Source organism: Tenrec ecaudatus, chromosome X, assembly GCF_050624435.1.
Source record: "Tenrec ecaudatus isolate mTenEca1 chromosome X, mTenEca1.hap1, whole genome shotgun sequence".
Classification (NCBI taxonomy): Eukaryota; Metazoa; Chordata; class Mammalia; order Afrosoricida; family Tenrecidae; genus Tenrec; species Tenrec ecaudatus.
The window spans coordinates 84,389,615-84,404,914 of record NC_134548.1 but is presented as its reverse complement, the minus strand read 5'-3'; the positions used below and the strand labels follow the sequence as shown (position 1 = coordinate 84,404,914).

The 15,300-nt window shown below is 37.6% G+C and overlaps 1 protein-coding gene across 5 annotated transcripts in view; it reads left to right on the top strand.

Annotated features, from left to right (window-relative positions):
* ATRX (ATRX chromatin remodeler) overlaps positions 1 to 15,300 on the top strand; it is a 241,168-nt gene that overhangs the window by 150,282 nt on the left and 75,586 nt on the right. The window lies entirely within an intron of this gene.

Below are 15,300 nucleotides of genomic sequence, written 5' to 3'. Positions count from 1 at the left end.
CCATTTATAATAGGCTTCATATTTGTAGAATGGAATATAGGGAATTGACCTTTTATTTATATTCTGTGTGACAAGGAGCTCTAAATAGCTAAAAACAATCATGAGGAAGAATAAATAGAGTCATATTTCCTTATTTCAAAACAGTGTGAAGTGTAAACCATAGTAATCATATCAATCTGGTATGTAACTATAGATGTATATTAGCCGACCCGAGTATAAGCCGAGGTACCCAATTCTTACCTGGGAAACCAGAAAAACTGATTGACTTGAGTATATACCTAGGGTGGGAAATGCTGGATGTGAATTAACACAGAGACCAGTGGTGAGAGACGGAGCGCAGCCCCAGATGCATCCTTACCAGGTCAGCTGCCGGCGTAAGTGAATCACTACGGGTCCTTCTGCGAATTGGAACCGTCCACGCCATAGGACGACTCTGATTGGTTAGATGTGAGTAAACAAACATTCAAAGCCCTGCAGTGTCAGCGGGGCTTTGAATGAACAGTGGAGGAACGGCCATCACCCGCGAGATGTTACACCTCGTTGGGGTACCGCTGACCCATGTATAAGCCGAACCCCAGTTTTTCAGCACATTTTTAATGCTGAAAAACTCGGCTTATACATGAGTATCTATGGTACTTTTTGATTAGCGAGCCAAGTGCATCCATTGGGGGGAAGACAAACACCGTATAATTGATGCCTGAACAACAAAATGCTCACTTTCAAAGACATGAAACTTATATTTCGTACTATATATATGTGTGTTCTTAATCAGAGAGTAACCAAGGCAAATGTAAAAAAGGATGAAGTCAAAAAGCAAATAGAACTTCAAAGGACAATTGGAGAAGTTCAAGTAAAATATTATAATGAACTGTCCATAGACCTAGAGTTAGAAAGCCAAAAGTGACGAACACACTCAGCATATCTTAAACTGGAAGAACCAAAGGAAAAAATTAATTTTTGAGTTGTAATATTGAAAGGATATGGATAAGATATTGAATGCTACAGGAAGCATCAAAAGAAGACAAAAAGAATGCACAGCCACTGTACCACAGAGCACTGGTATATTCCACTGTTTCAGGAGGTTATATTATTACCATATCAGCATATTACCATGAACAAATGGTGCTAAAGGAAGACGTTCAAGCTGTCCAGAAAGCATTAGCCAAAAGCAAGGGTCCAGGAATTGATGGATTATCAATTGAACTGTTTCAACAAGCTGATGACGCCCTGGAAGCACTCACTCAGCAATGCCAGGAAATAAGGAAGAATGAAGAAGCATTGATGTGCTTGAATTATGGTGCTGGGAAGACTATTGAATACCCCATGGACTGCTTAAAGGATAAATAAATATGTCTTGGAAGAATGGCTGGAGAGCTCCTCAGACTCAAGGATGGGCAGACTTTGTCTCGCACATTTTTGACATGTTGCGAGGAGAGACCAGTTCCTGGAGGAGGACATCATGTGTATAAAATAGAGGGGCAGTAAAAGAGAAGAAGGCCCACTATGAGATGCATTGACATAGTGGCCCCAACAATGGGCATAGCATAGGAACAATTGTGAGAATGGGACAGGACTGGGCAGTGTTTCATTCTGTTAAGCATAGGGTAGTTATGGGTCAGAACCAACTTGATTGGCACCTGACAACAATGTATATAAACATGAAATCAAAATTGATTGAGGATTTAAGAACAAAACTTTAAAAATATCTAGAAGAAAATACACAGGCATTGGATTGGCACCTAGTTTTTAACAAGGAATTTCTAGATAAGGCACCCAAGGCATGAACTGGAAAAGAAAATATATAACAAAATCCAGCACTTTGGTTCACCAAGAACTTTTAATAGCAAAGATGAAGACACAACCTATAGACTGGTAGATAATGTTGGGGAACCTTGTAATTGAAAAGGAATTAACATCTCACATGTATAAATAAATAATATAACATAGAAGGAGAACTAATGGCGCTGAGTTAGGTGTTAGGTTGCTAACCTTGGCAATTAGAATTTATCAGTTACTGTAATGGAAAGATGAAACTGTCTTCTCATAAAGATTTATAGTCTTGGAAACCCTACAACGAACTCAGTGTCAATGGCATACAACATAGCAAAATAAAGAAACCAGTAAGAATAAAATAGGTTAATGGTTTAAATATATATATTACCCGGAAAAATTACATATGATTAAGATGTAGTCAATAAATGTGGCCCTTCTAGCCATAACCCCTTATGCGATATTTTATAAATTGTAGCTTCTATGTCTGGTCATTATCTCATTTTGGCAAGCAAAGAATTCTTGCCCAAATGGTTTTATGACAGAATTAAGGTAGGATAAAGTCTCCATTTTAGTAGAGGATGTAAACCACCAAGTTAGCACCCTTTGTTTCATTGACGGCATGGCCTACAGAAAGACAGAAATCATGCCTTCATATAAGAATGAGCCATTGTAGAAACAGGAACACACAGCGAAATTCCAGGATCATTGCAAGGAAAGCCAGAGGCAGCAGAGGCTGGCTCGGAGACCTTCAGACAGCAATAGAATCAGACCAAGACCAGATGCCGAGGGAAAGCTACCATGAGAACAGCAGCGCCATGGAAATTATGATACTGTACAGTAGCGGCACGGGGATGGGGCAGGGGTGGGAAGGTGGCCCGTGGAGGCAGACACCAACTGACCATGTGGTTGAGAACCAGAGAGAGAAATTTGGCTGTTGACTGAGGAGAGGACTTGCAGTGTACCGATGACCATGGTGTTCTTACTGTGTGTTGATCCTGACTTGAGGTAAAATGTAAACTTCCCTACTAAACTCTCTTTATCACGATTGTCCCTGAGTTCTAAGGCCTTTGCAACAAATAATTGAACTGAGCCGGAAAAGTAGTGTTATAGGAAATATGGTCAGTATCCGAGTAGATAGAGAAAGATGGAGGCAGCTATGTGTGACCGCTGACTTGTGGCATTTGAGAAGCCAGAGGCCCCCATGCTGTTTACACAATGACTAACGAGTCCAGGAAAGATGCTCAGTATCATTAGTTATTCCTGTTCAGAACGCTTGAGTTGGTTTTCATTCCCCATGAACCTGTGTGACAGAAGGCTTTCTATGCTACAATTTACAGGAGCAGAGGTGGAGCTTCTAGTTGATTTCCAGTTAGCAACTGAGTACATAACTGGTGAGCCACAAAGGCTCTTGCAAGAAGCTGGTGCCGTCAAGTTAGTTCTGACTCAGCGATGAAACCCTGACCAATGATGTAGCATCTTCACTTTTGTTATAGTTCTAGCCCATTGTTGCAGCCATGTTGTCAGTCCATCTCCTTAAGGTTCATGCTTTGCTTTGCTGACCCTCTGCTTTACCAAGCATGATATCTTTTTCCAGGGATTGGTTGCTTCTGATAATATGTCCATGGTGTATGAGACAAAGTAACACAATCCTTTCAAAGAATACTTTTCAAGACACATTTGTTTATTCATCTTACACTCCATGCCACTTTTAAGATTCTTTACCAATACAGTAATTCAAATGCAATAGTACTTTAGTTTTCCATACTCATTGTACAACTTGCACATGCATATTAGGTGATTGAAAATGCTGTGGCTTGGATCATTTGTACCTTGGTTCTCTAAGTTGTCTTGATCGTTGATCATGGATCCAAGTAAAACAAATCCATGACAAATTCACTCTTTTCTCCATTTATCATGATCCCTGTGAGTCCAGTGAGGGCTTTTGTTTTCCTTACAGTGAGTTGCGATCCATACTGAAGGCGGCTGTCTCTGACTTTCATCGGCAAGTGCTTCAAAGTCCTCCTTGCTTTTTGCAAAGAAGGCTGCCTCATCTAGATACGAAAGGTTGTTAATAAGCTTTCTTCCCATCTTGATATCACATTCTTCGTCATATAATCCAGCTTCTTTGATTATTTGCTCTGTATACAGATTGAATAAGTATGGTGTGGCTATGACTCTGAAACCTATTTTTCTTGATTTTAAACCATGCAGTCAAACCTTGTTCTGTTTGAATGACTGCCTCTTGGTCCATGTACAGATTTTGCATGAGCACAATTAAGTGTTCTGGAATTTCCCAGCTTTTCAAGGCTATCCGTAAATTGGTATGATCAACACAGTCAAATACCTTTGCATACTCAATAAAACAAAAGTAAATATTTTTCTGGTATTCTCTGCTTTCAGCCAAGATGCATCTGCCTTTAGAATTGGTAGCCCTTGTTCCATGTAAAACCTGCACCTGCGAAGCAGATGCAGCTCCATGAACACTGTGCAGGCTCTCTCCTTCCTTCCTTGGAAGGTCGGATCAGAAGATTACATGCTCTTGCCTGTTGGCTATTTTACCTATTAGAGCTCTTCAGTATTGTAGCGGAAGGTTTGAATTTCCTCATTTCTTTAAGCTTGATCAAATGCTAAATGCTTCCTTTTTTGACTTTCCAATTCCAAGTCTTTACACATTTCATTCTAATACTCTACTTTTGTCTTCTTGAGCTACCTTTGAGAATTACTGTTCACTTTGAGGTCATCATTTCTTTGCTGATCTTATTTACCATATGTGCAAGAACACGTAGTATCTTTTCTGGTATCCACTTTGGTCTGTTCTTTCTTACCCTTTTAATGAACTTTTGTTTTCTTCTTATATGATGTTCTTGATGTTATCCCATTTCTGTACTTCTTTAGATCCATAGGCAATTTATACCCAAATTAGTGACAGGCTGAAGTTGTAAGTATGTAAAAAGATATTTTATGTATTTAGTTACTCTGACAGAGCACTACTGGGATATATCAATATTAGATGAGAAGACATTATATAATGATGAAAGGGTCATTTTATCAAGAAGAATTAGCATGCGTAATGTTTATATCTATGAACAGTTCCCCCAGATACATGAAACAGTGACAAAATTACAGGATGAAATAGACATTTCAACATTTATAGGAATATAATAATCTACAAATATCAAATTTTGTAATGTATGCCACATATAGGCAGAGGGCCAATAGTGAATAGAAGACATTAATAACATTGTAAAGCAACACACAGGAACAAACATATCAGCAATAATCCACCCAACAATTACATAGAAACATTTTTTTCTTCAGTGTACATTGATTATCCTCCAAGTTGGAATATGTCAGTTCACAAAACATAACAATAAATTTTAATTGCTTGAGACTACAGTAGAATAACATTAGAAATCGGTACCCAAGGGAAAATTGTGAATTTCAAAAATATGGTGAAATGAAACAAAACTTTATTAAAGAGACAGTGGCTCAAAGCAAAGTTCACGATGATAATTTGAAAATGAAACCTGAGGGAGGATGTACAGTGGAACGCTCCCAAAGAAGTTTATCAGTGTAAATACCAAGATTTAAAAAGGAGGTAAAACTTCAGATTAATCACCTAACCTACCTTAACAAACATAAACATTTTAATTTGATTCTTGAAGTAAGGAACCAGTAACACAATAAACGCTACAGCCAAATGTGGGCACTTATCCTCATTTGGGAGACAGCAAAACTAATAAGAACAACAAGACAATAGAACACTTGGATTATGTTGACTTGGAAAATAATTTGAAGAAGGAAATCACGAGGGGGTACCCAAAAAACCCAGAAATCCCCTCCCCCAAAAAAGCTATGTATTAAATTTTTTTTAACAAAACAACCGTATCTCCATCAAAGTACTCTCCATTTTGCTTAATACATTTGTCAAATCCAGGATTCCATTCTTGGAAACATTTTTCAAACTCATCTCTTTGGATGGCTGACAGCACCTCATCTCTGCATTGGCAAATTGCTGTCTTTTCATGTCCCTCTTCATTCGTAGAAAAAAGTCACACACAGTAAGTGGGTGAATTAGGTGCGTGGGGCAGGAGAAGCATGCTTTTTTGCGGGGGGGGGTCAAAAACTGGCACACTGAGATGGCTGCATGAGCAGATGCATTGTGCTGGTTGCAAAACCAGTCCCCCCATCAGCCACACATCAGGCCTTTTTTGTCATACACTGTTACGCGGTCTTTTCAGAACTCCTAAATAGCAAGCTTGATTGACCTGGTGGAACGAACTCCAAATGTACTATGACTTGACATTTTTATCTGTGTGGGAAGTTGACAGACGTCCACAATGAGGTTTGGCACGAATCGACATTTCACCTTTTATGAACCGAGAAAACCTCGTGCACTTGAATTTTTCCTATAGCGCTGTCCTTGTAAGCCGTGTTCAACATCACAACAGTTTCTGCAGCATCTTTCCCCAGCAGGAACCAAAATTTCACAGCTGCCCACTGTGTAATCAGCCATCATAAAAAACGAGGTAACAAAAATGTTTTTACAAAAATATAGTGTGACCAGAAAGAACATTCCCAGGCTACGTCACTGGGGGCACTACATGAGTTGCTTGATGTTCACCTAGCAGGAAAAATTCCTGAGATAAAAGCTTAACCCAGCGGAGAATTTCCCCCTTTTTTGGGGTGTGTGTTTTTTAGGCACCCCCCCCTCTTATTTTATAAATGGTTGAAAAGAAAATCTATAGAATTAGAGAAAATGTTCAGACCATATATCTGATAAGGCTTTAATATTAAAAGTATATTATTAACTCTTACAACTCTACAAAAAAAGACAGCCCAACTTAAAAATAGGGAAAGGAATGGAATATACATTTCCCGAAGGCTTATTGTTGCCAATAAGCACATAAAAAGTTGCTCAGAGGCATTGGTTATTTTAGGAAAATTCCAGTCCATACAAATGATTTTGAGGGCATCTAGGAATTGGAATTGGTGAGAATAGTTTGGCAGTTCCTCAAACAAAGAATTATCATATAACTCATATCCATTCCTAAATATGTGATTATACTCATGAAGCTTAAATGCAGGTTCAAAACAGATAGGTGATTTAAATGAATAATAAACCAGATATGTGTACACCATTGTATTATTATTCATAATATTAAAAATTTGGAGACAGTAACTTATAAAGAGAAATTAATTTCTTGTTTAGAGATTCATGAGTGCACCTTAAAAACATACTAAATAAAAGAAGGTATTTAACGAAGGACAAATACTATTATTTTACCACTTACATGATCAAAGTGATTACCAGATATTAATTGTCAGAGAGGATGGAAGTTATTTATTTCAAATGACTAATTTTCTATCTGGAAGGTCATAAAAATTTTGTGGTGGTAGCACAGCATGATAAAAGAATGATCATTAATAGATTATGTTGCAATGGCAAGCATTTTGTTCCATCCTCATACACCTCATAGTAGCCATTCACACAGCGTCCAACCACTTACGCACCTGTGGTCCTGGCAGGATGTAATAAGAGGGCAGAAATCCTGGGATATAGCAAATGGAAGAGCGGTTACACAACACATGCATTTCATGTCTTTTAAATACAGATTGCACTGCAGCTCATATAATGGTACAGTACATATTCAGTCTTTAGTACACGTATCTTTATAGTCATAATAAATGATTATGTTTCTGGTTGGTTCATTTTATGTACTGTACTTTCTATTTTAAAAGGTTGCTTTGTAACCTATGTTTTGAGATACAGGTATCAACATCCACCCTCATGTTTACTGCTTCTCTTCAGTGCTGTAGCATTATCTTTGTATTTAATTTTCTCTTGAAAGAACGTTTATTTTAGAGAACATTTGAAGGGAACATGATTTCAATTCTTTACTGTGTAGATGCTGATGAAAATAGTTTAGCAGATTCTCAGAAAGTTAAAGATACAATTAATCATATGACCTAGCAATTATAGTCCTAGGCATTTTGGCAAATGTAATGAAAGTGTGTATCTACGTAACATCTTTATACAAATGATAGAATAGACTATATGCCCATCATTGAATGAATGAATAAGTAAATAAAATGTGATACATACATATAATGGAATACTATTTAGCTTGAAGTGCTGATGGTGGTTACAACGTGGATGAATTGTGAGACTAATATGGTGAATGAACAAAGGCCGTTAAAAATGTCCACACATTATAGGATTGTATTTTATGACTGGAATAGAAAAATGTATATATTAGAGGGAAAACATCTTGCTACAAAATAACATGAACTTTTATTAAACAAATATGTGAAGCTGTTTCTTTCATGATGTATTTTCTATCTAGGTCTGTACATTTCTCAATGTAGTTTTGCTGCCTACTTAACCCTTCCCCAAAGTTTTTTTTGGCTCTTGGATGCATACGGTGACAGAACTGTTTTGGCATCTTTGAGGAACTCAAATCGTGTTTATTTTGAAAGTTTTTTGAGTTCGGGGGAACAAAGTCTGTGGTTTCCTAATGAAATTCTAGCGCAGCTCTTGTTATCCTCCAAGAGAGCAAGTACATTCCTCCTCACAACTTTGCTGACCTTTTTCTTTGCAATGCAGTGTTCAGTCTTCTTAGAATTTCCTCACAATAAGCCCCATGATTATCCAGTGTCCCTTGAGAAAATCTATCAAGGTTACTCCTTTGGTATCCTCCTAAACCAGTGGTTCTTAACGTTCCTAATGCTGTGACCCTTTAATAAAGTTTCTCATGTTGTGATGATACCCCCAACATAAAATTATATCCGGTGCTACTTATAACTGTAATTTTGTTACTGTTATGAATCTGGCAACCCCTGTGAAAGTGTCATTCGACACCCCCCACACCGAAGGAGTCACGACCCACAGGTTGAGAACCACTGCCCAAAAACAGTTACCACATAACCGTTAGAGATGACCTCTCAGCTTTGAATTCATCTTTGCCTCTTCCAACCCTTCTTTAAAATGCTTGATACATTTAAAAATTGTTTTAAGTGGGGCACCATTTCTTGAACTTTGTTGCAAAGTTTTGATAATTTTGTAAAATGTTTCTGTTAAACGTGATTTTACTCATGGCACAAAAAGTATTCTTTCAAAAAAATGGTACTCGGAGGAGATGAGCCAGTCAGGGTACAGTGTAGCAATGATGAAACATACAACTTTCCTCTAGTTCTTAAATGCTCCCCCCCCCACATCATGATCCCAATTCTACCTTACAAATCCAGCTAGACCAGAGGTTGTATACTGGTACAGATAGGAACTGGAAACACAGGGAATCCAGGACAGATGAACCCCTCAAGAACAGTGGTGAGAGTGGCTATACTGGCAGGGTGGAGGGGAGGTGGAATAGAAATGGGGAACCAATTACAAGAATTTACATATAACCCCCTCTCTAGGGGACAGACAACAGAAAAGTCGGTGACGGGAGATGTCAGACAGTGTAAGACATGAGAAAATAATAATAATTTATAAATTATCAAGGGTTCCTGAGGGGGGCGTGGTAGGGGAAAATGTGGAGCTAATACCAAGGACTCAAGTAGAAAGCAAATGTTGTTTTCTTGTTTTATCATTTTATTGGGGGCTCATACAACTCTTCTCACAATCCGTACATACATCAGTTGTGTCAAGCACATTCTTACATTTGTTGCCCTTATCATTCTCAAAATCTTTGCTCTCCACTTAAGCCCTTGGTATCAGCTCCTCATTTTCCCCCTCCCTCCCCGCTCCCCTCTCCCTTGTGAACCCTTGATAATTTATAAAGTATTTTGTCATGTCTTACACTGTCCAATGTCCCCCTTTACCCACTTTTCTGTTGTCCCTCCTCCAGAGAGACGGTTATATGTAGATCCTTATCATCGGTTCCCCTTTTCCAACCTACCTTTCCTCCATCCTCCAGTACTGTTGCTTCCACCACTAGTCTTGAAGGGATCATCTGTCCTGGATTCTCTGTGTTTCTGGTTCCTATCTGTACCAGTGTACATCCTCTGGTCTAGCCAAATTTGTAAGGTAGAAATGGGATCATAATAGTGTGTGGGGGGAAGCATTAATAATTAGAGGGGGAAAAAGAATTAGAGGAAAGTTGTATGTTTCATTGTTGCTACCTTGCACACTGACTGTCTAGTCTCCTTCCCGCGATCCGATCCTTCTGTAAGGGGATGTCCAGTTGCCTACAGATGGGCTTTGGTTCTCTAGTCTGCACTCCCCCCTCATTCACAATGATATGATTTTTTGTTCCCTGATGCCTGATCTCTTTGACACCTCGTGGTTACACAGGCTGGTGCGCTTCTTCCATGTGGGCTTTGGTGCTCCTGAGCTAGATGACTGCTTGTTTAACTGCAAGCCTTTAAGACCCCAGACACTATATCTTTTGATAGCCGGGCACCATCAGCGTTCTCCACCACATTTACTTATGCTCACATTTGTCTAGAAGGTGTGTATCATGGAATGCCAATTTAGTAGAACAAAGTGTTCTTGGATTGAGTAAGTACTTGAGTGAAGGTCCAATGTCAATCTGCTGCCTCAATACTAAACCTATAAATGTATGCACGAAGATATATTTCTCCATCCTCATATGTAAATATATTTACATATGTACATGCCTGTATTTGAACCTCTATAAATGCTCTTTGCCTCCTAGATCTTTCCTCTATTTCTTTTTACTTTCCTCTTGTCCCACTATCATGCTCAGCCTTCATTTGGGTTTCGGTACTCTTTCGATTACGTTGCCCTTCCTGCATCCCTACCAGGCCTCTCATACCCTCCTTGCCACTAATTTTGGATCACTCCTTGCTCCCTTGTCCCTGGGTTGGTCAATACCACCTCCTTTCTCCCATGTCCCCCCCCCCGGAGTCATAGGTCCCATTGTTTTCTCCTCCACACTGTTCATCTAGCCTATCTTATCTAGCTAGACCTGCAGAGATAATAATATGCACAAAACAAACAAGTCATAGCAAGACAAAGCAGTAAAAGAGAACACAACTATGACAACAAGGAAAACCAATGACCAAGAAAAATAAATAAATTAAAAAAAATTTTTAAGATAAAAATCTGTAAATAGTTGAAAGTCTGTTTTTGACCCCTAGGCTTGTCTTCCAGTCGATCTTATGGGGTGCCACGCTTTGGCCCCAAAGTCCATCCTTTGCACCCCCTCTTTAGCTCCCTGTTGATCTGCCGCATGCCTTTAGTGGTTTTCCTTGGTGTGGTTGGGTCAGACTGGGCCAATCCCGACACTGAGTCTCCAGTCGAGGGACAGTGTGTCTCATAGTGGGACCATTTGGTCCACTCTGTGCTTGTCTGTTTGGAGCGGGGATGTCGTCCTGCATTCATTTGCTCCCGTGTGATCTGATTAGACATGTCCCTCTCCCTGAGCTACAACTTCAGTGCTGTTGTCTAACGTAAATTATTTTGGGAGGAGGGGAAGTTGTTCATGTAGCTGGGATTGGGGTGGAGCCCTCAGGCCTCTCTTCTGGCTCCCCTCTCCATGCAGACATGCTGCATTCACAACCCAGAACACCAGATATACATCTGGTTCCTCTTTCCCTATAGAGACATAAACAATACACACACCCCTTGGGTGGGTTAGTGCCCTCTACGTATTTCTATCCAACCACCCCCCAATTTTAGTTGGCTACCATATGGACCCCAGGATTTGGTCTGGCCCCTGCCATACTACCTGGGCCTCACCCTTGGAATGTTGTATACAGTAGCTTTTTCCCAGTGCCCCTTTTGCATTTCTTTTTTATTTTTGAAATCTTACCTAGAGGACTCATGTTGTACTTGTCCTTTTGTACTTGGCTTGCTTCACTTAGCATAATTTCCTTCAATTCTTCGTATGCAGCAATGTGCTTCATGTGTTCACTGATTTTTAGGGATGTGTTGTACTCCATTGTATGTATGTACTACAGATTTTAAATTCATTCATCCACTGCAGAAATTTGGGTTGTTTCCGACTCCTTGTGATTGTGAACTGCACCATGACGAACATTGGAGAGTCGTATAGTAGCTCAATTTCCATCTGTTTTAGAAATCGCCAAATCGATTTCCATAGTGGCTGTACATACCTACAAGTCCACTAGCAGTGGATGAGAAAGCAAATGTTTTGAGAATGATGATGGCAACAAATGTACGAATGTGCTTCACACAATGGATACATGTATGGGTTGTCATGAGTTGTATGAGCCCCCAATAAAATGATTTAAAAGTAAATAAATAATAAATTTAAAAAGCGGTACCGTAACAACACTGACAAATGTATTACTCAGATAACTTACTGATCTGCAGTTGATTACACACATGCCTCAAAGAAGTGTTATTCGGAATCAGCTTGTGTCTACAAAATGGAACCCAAGTGGCAGTTTTCTTCTACCAACTCTTGTGTACAGAAAAATATATTAGTGCTTACCTACGACTGAGGTGTGTCGGAGTGCAATGAGGAAACTGAGGGACGGACTCAGTTATATTTTTCTTTTCATTCTTTAAACAGCTACAGTGTTGTCTGATTATCTCCGAATCTGAAGCCCGTATGCATCTCTTGGTGTTGTCATGGCATCTTCCTTCCCCATGTATTTAAGTACTTTGTCTAAAAGTTTCTAATATTCTGTGGAATATTACATGTGGTATTTTTTTTTAGCCTGGGATAAAGTTTTGGTTACTCCAGACCGAATTTGCTGTTGCTTCTGCTGATGGCTTAATGATATTTTAAATCTGGAATCTCTTTATATTCAATTTTTACTTGCACTTCAAAAAAAACTTTAGTTAGGACTAATTTGGGATGGTGGTGGTAAGAGCTAGGATATCTGCAGTATTGATATTCTATGCTCATATATTACATTTTCTTCTCAGAATTTTATAATTTTCCTTTTCACATTTCACTTCTTGATTTATTTCACATTGGTTTTTCTGTAAGGTGTGGCCTCTTATTTGTTTAAAAAAAACCCAATAACTAACAAACAGCTATAAAATTCTCCATCCAACAATGATGGATTATACTTTATTCCCAAGCCACATGGAACATTCAAGATAAACCACACACATGTTAGACCAGAAGAAAAACAACCCTTATTTAAAAAACAAAATTATACAAAGCCTGTTCTTTTTTACATTAGTTTTATTGACACTTCTTCCACATATCATACAATTGAATAGTTCAGTCACATCGTGGATAGCTGTACAGTCATTACCACAATCAATTTTAACACATTTTCTTCTCCGTTGTAGTGATAATTAATGTAGTTATTAATTTATTTTAAATTTTGTCAAAAATATACACAACAAAATATCCTCCAATTCACCACCTTCTACATGTATATTTTAGTGGCATTGATTACTCTCTGTTGTACAACTATTGTTGATAGCCTTTTCTAGATTATCCCTGCACCATTAACATAAATTCAATGTCCCCTAATCAGATACCTCCTCCTCCATCCATGGTAGGCATTGGTCAACTTTTGATTTTTTTTAGTAGTTGTCTTGATAAGAAAATACTCGTCCATTGTTAATTCACTTTTAGATAGTTGTATATATATATCATCCACAATCAGTTCTAGTGCTCTCTCCTCCTGCTTGCATTCATTGTTTGCTCTCCCACCCCCTGTCCCTCCACAAACCCTAATAAACGATTGCATCAGTTATTGTCTCTATTCTTCCTTTCCTTCTGTGTTTTGTAGAGTGGGAAACCTAACATAAATAATTAAAAATAAAATGAATGTAATAATAGTAATAATATGAAGATTAAAATAAAATGTAAGAAAGAAAGAAAAGATCACAACAATACTTTAAAAGACATAGAAGAAATTTTCTAATGGAACAAATAAATATGTAAGCCTAGAACAAATTTAGGTTGGGTCCCGAGGTAGGTTGACTGGCCAGTTATCATGTTACACCATAATTCGATCCACCATAATCAAGTTTACAATAACCTGTCTGATAGTACAATTGTTGAAGCCCTACTCCTATGGGCAGAGAGGATCTGGCATACATAGGGTGTTGACAACTTAAGCTCCGATAACTTTCTGCTTCACCACATTTGGATTTCATTTTCGAATTACTTAGGCTGGTGTGTTTCTTCAGGACGCTTCATTTCGATTTTGCTTGTTTAAATAAAAGCCTTTAGGATCCCAGATACTATTTTAATTGCTTGGAAAAAGCCTGTTTTTCAACTACATTAAAATTAAATTAAAAAACCAATAAAGCGTAATTTTAGAAAACCAGAAATACTTGTAAATTTAACAAATTTTTTAAACATTTTGTCAAAAGATGAAATGAAAAGGGAATAGAAAATATTTATTGGAAGAGGAGAAAATTTTCAACTGCCTTGAGACACTTCAAAGATCAACGTTAACCCCTAGAAAGCAAAAGGAAGGAAATAATAAAAACTGGAGCAAAAATTTTTATAAGAAAGATCAAAAAGGAGAGGAAATCATTAAAACCCTCAAGTTGATTCAATGAAAAAAATCAATGAAATTGACAGACTTTTAGACTGACTGATTAAGGAAGTTTAAGATTACTATTGAATGAAAGACTACTGACCTTACAGAAACAAAAAGGATTAAAAAGGGAGCTGTGAGCTGTTGTATACCAAGAAATAAGATGGTTCCTTTTCATAACAGTATTTTTTCTGTTAATAATCAGTAGAATACCTGTATCAGGCAAAAGAATCACCATTAAATAATTACGTAATTTTAATTTGTGCTTCATGTCCTTACCGATTTCTTTATTGTCACTTATTTTATGACTTGCTAATTATTGCTTAACATGTATTTTTAAAATCTCGATAGGACACTGCTTAAATGCTGGTTTTGTTTCTTAAAATTACCTTTGTTCTTTCACATTTTATGCTGTCAAGGATTTTATAAAGCATCCATTTCCTTTTTATATTTTAATAAAAATGTTAGTTGAAATAATTCTGCACAGAAGAAAGTTGATATTTATGTTTTAAATTTAAAAAATCATTTTGTTTCTAAGAATAGTTGGTGAGAGTTGTGCTAAAATCGTTCATAAGTGGAGATGCTTAATATAAAATAAGAGCATAAATTTGGGGTCAATGGATAGAATTTATATGAAACTGGATAAGGAAGAATTAGATCTTAAATTTTACACACTCACTAAAATTTATCACCCCCCCCCCCACAGTATGACTACAGAAGCCAAACCATAGAACTAACTATTCATACTAACTGTATTTGTTAACAACAGAAATACAATATATTTACATATTACGGTTACTACCAATATCTCTAAATTATTTTTGTTATAAAAATGTATAGGTAATTATTGCTGCTACCTACCACTTTTATTACTATACTTTTGTCTTGCAGAGTTACTGTGAGTTGAAATAGAATTTTGTAGTTGTGGTTTACATTACTATATTGCAAATTTGTTTTCATTTTGGTAGCATTTTCTATAGAATTAATTTCATTTATAATCCCATTTCTTTTTTGTTTAAAAACATTAAGAAAGAAGCTTTATAAGTTTCTCTGTATTCTCAAAGACATCAATGGCAAATA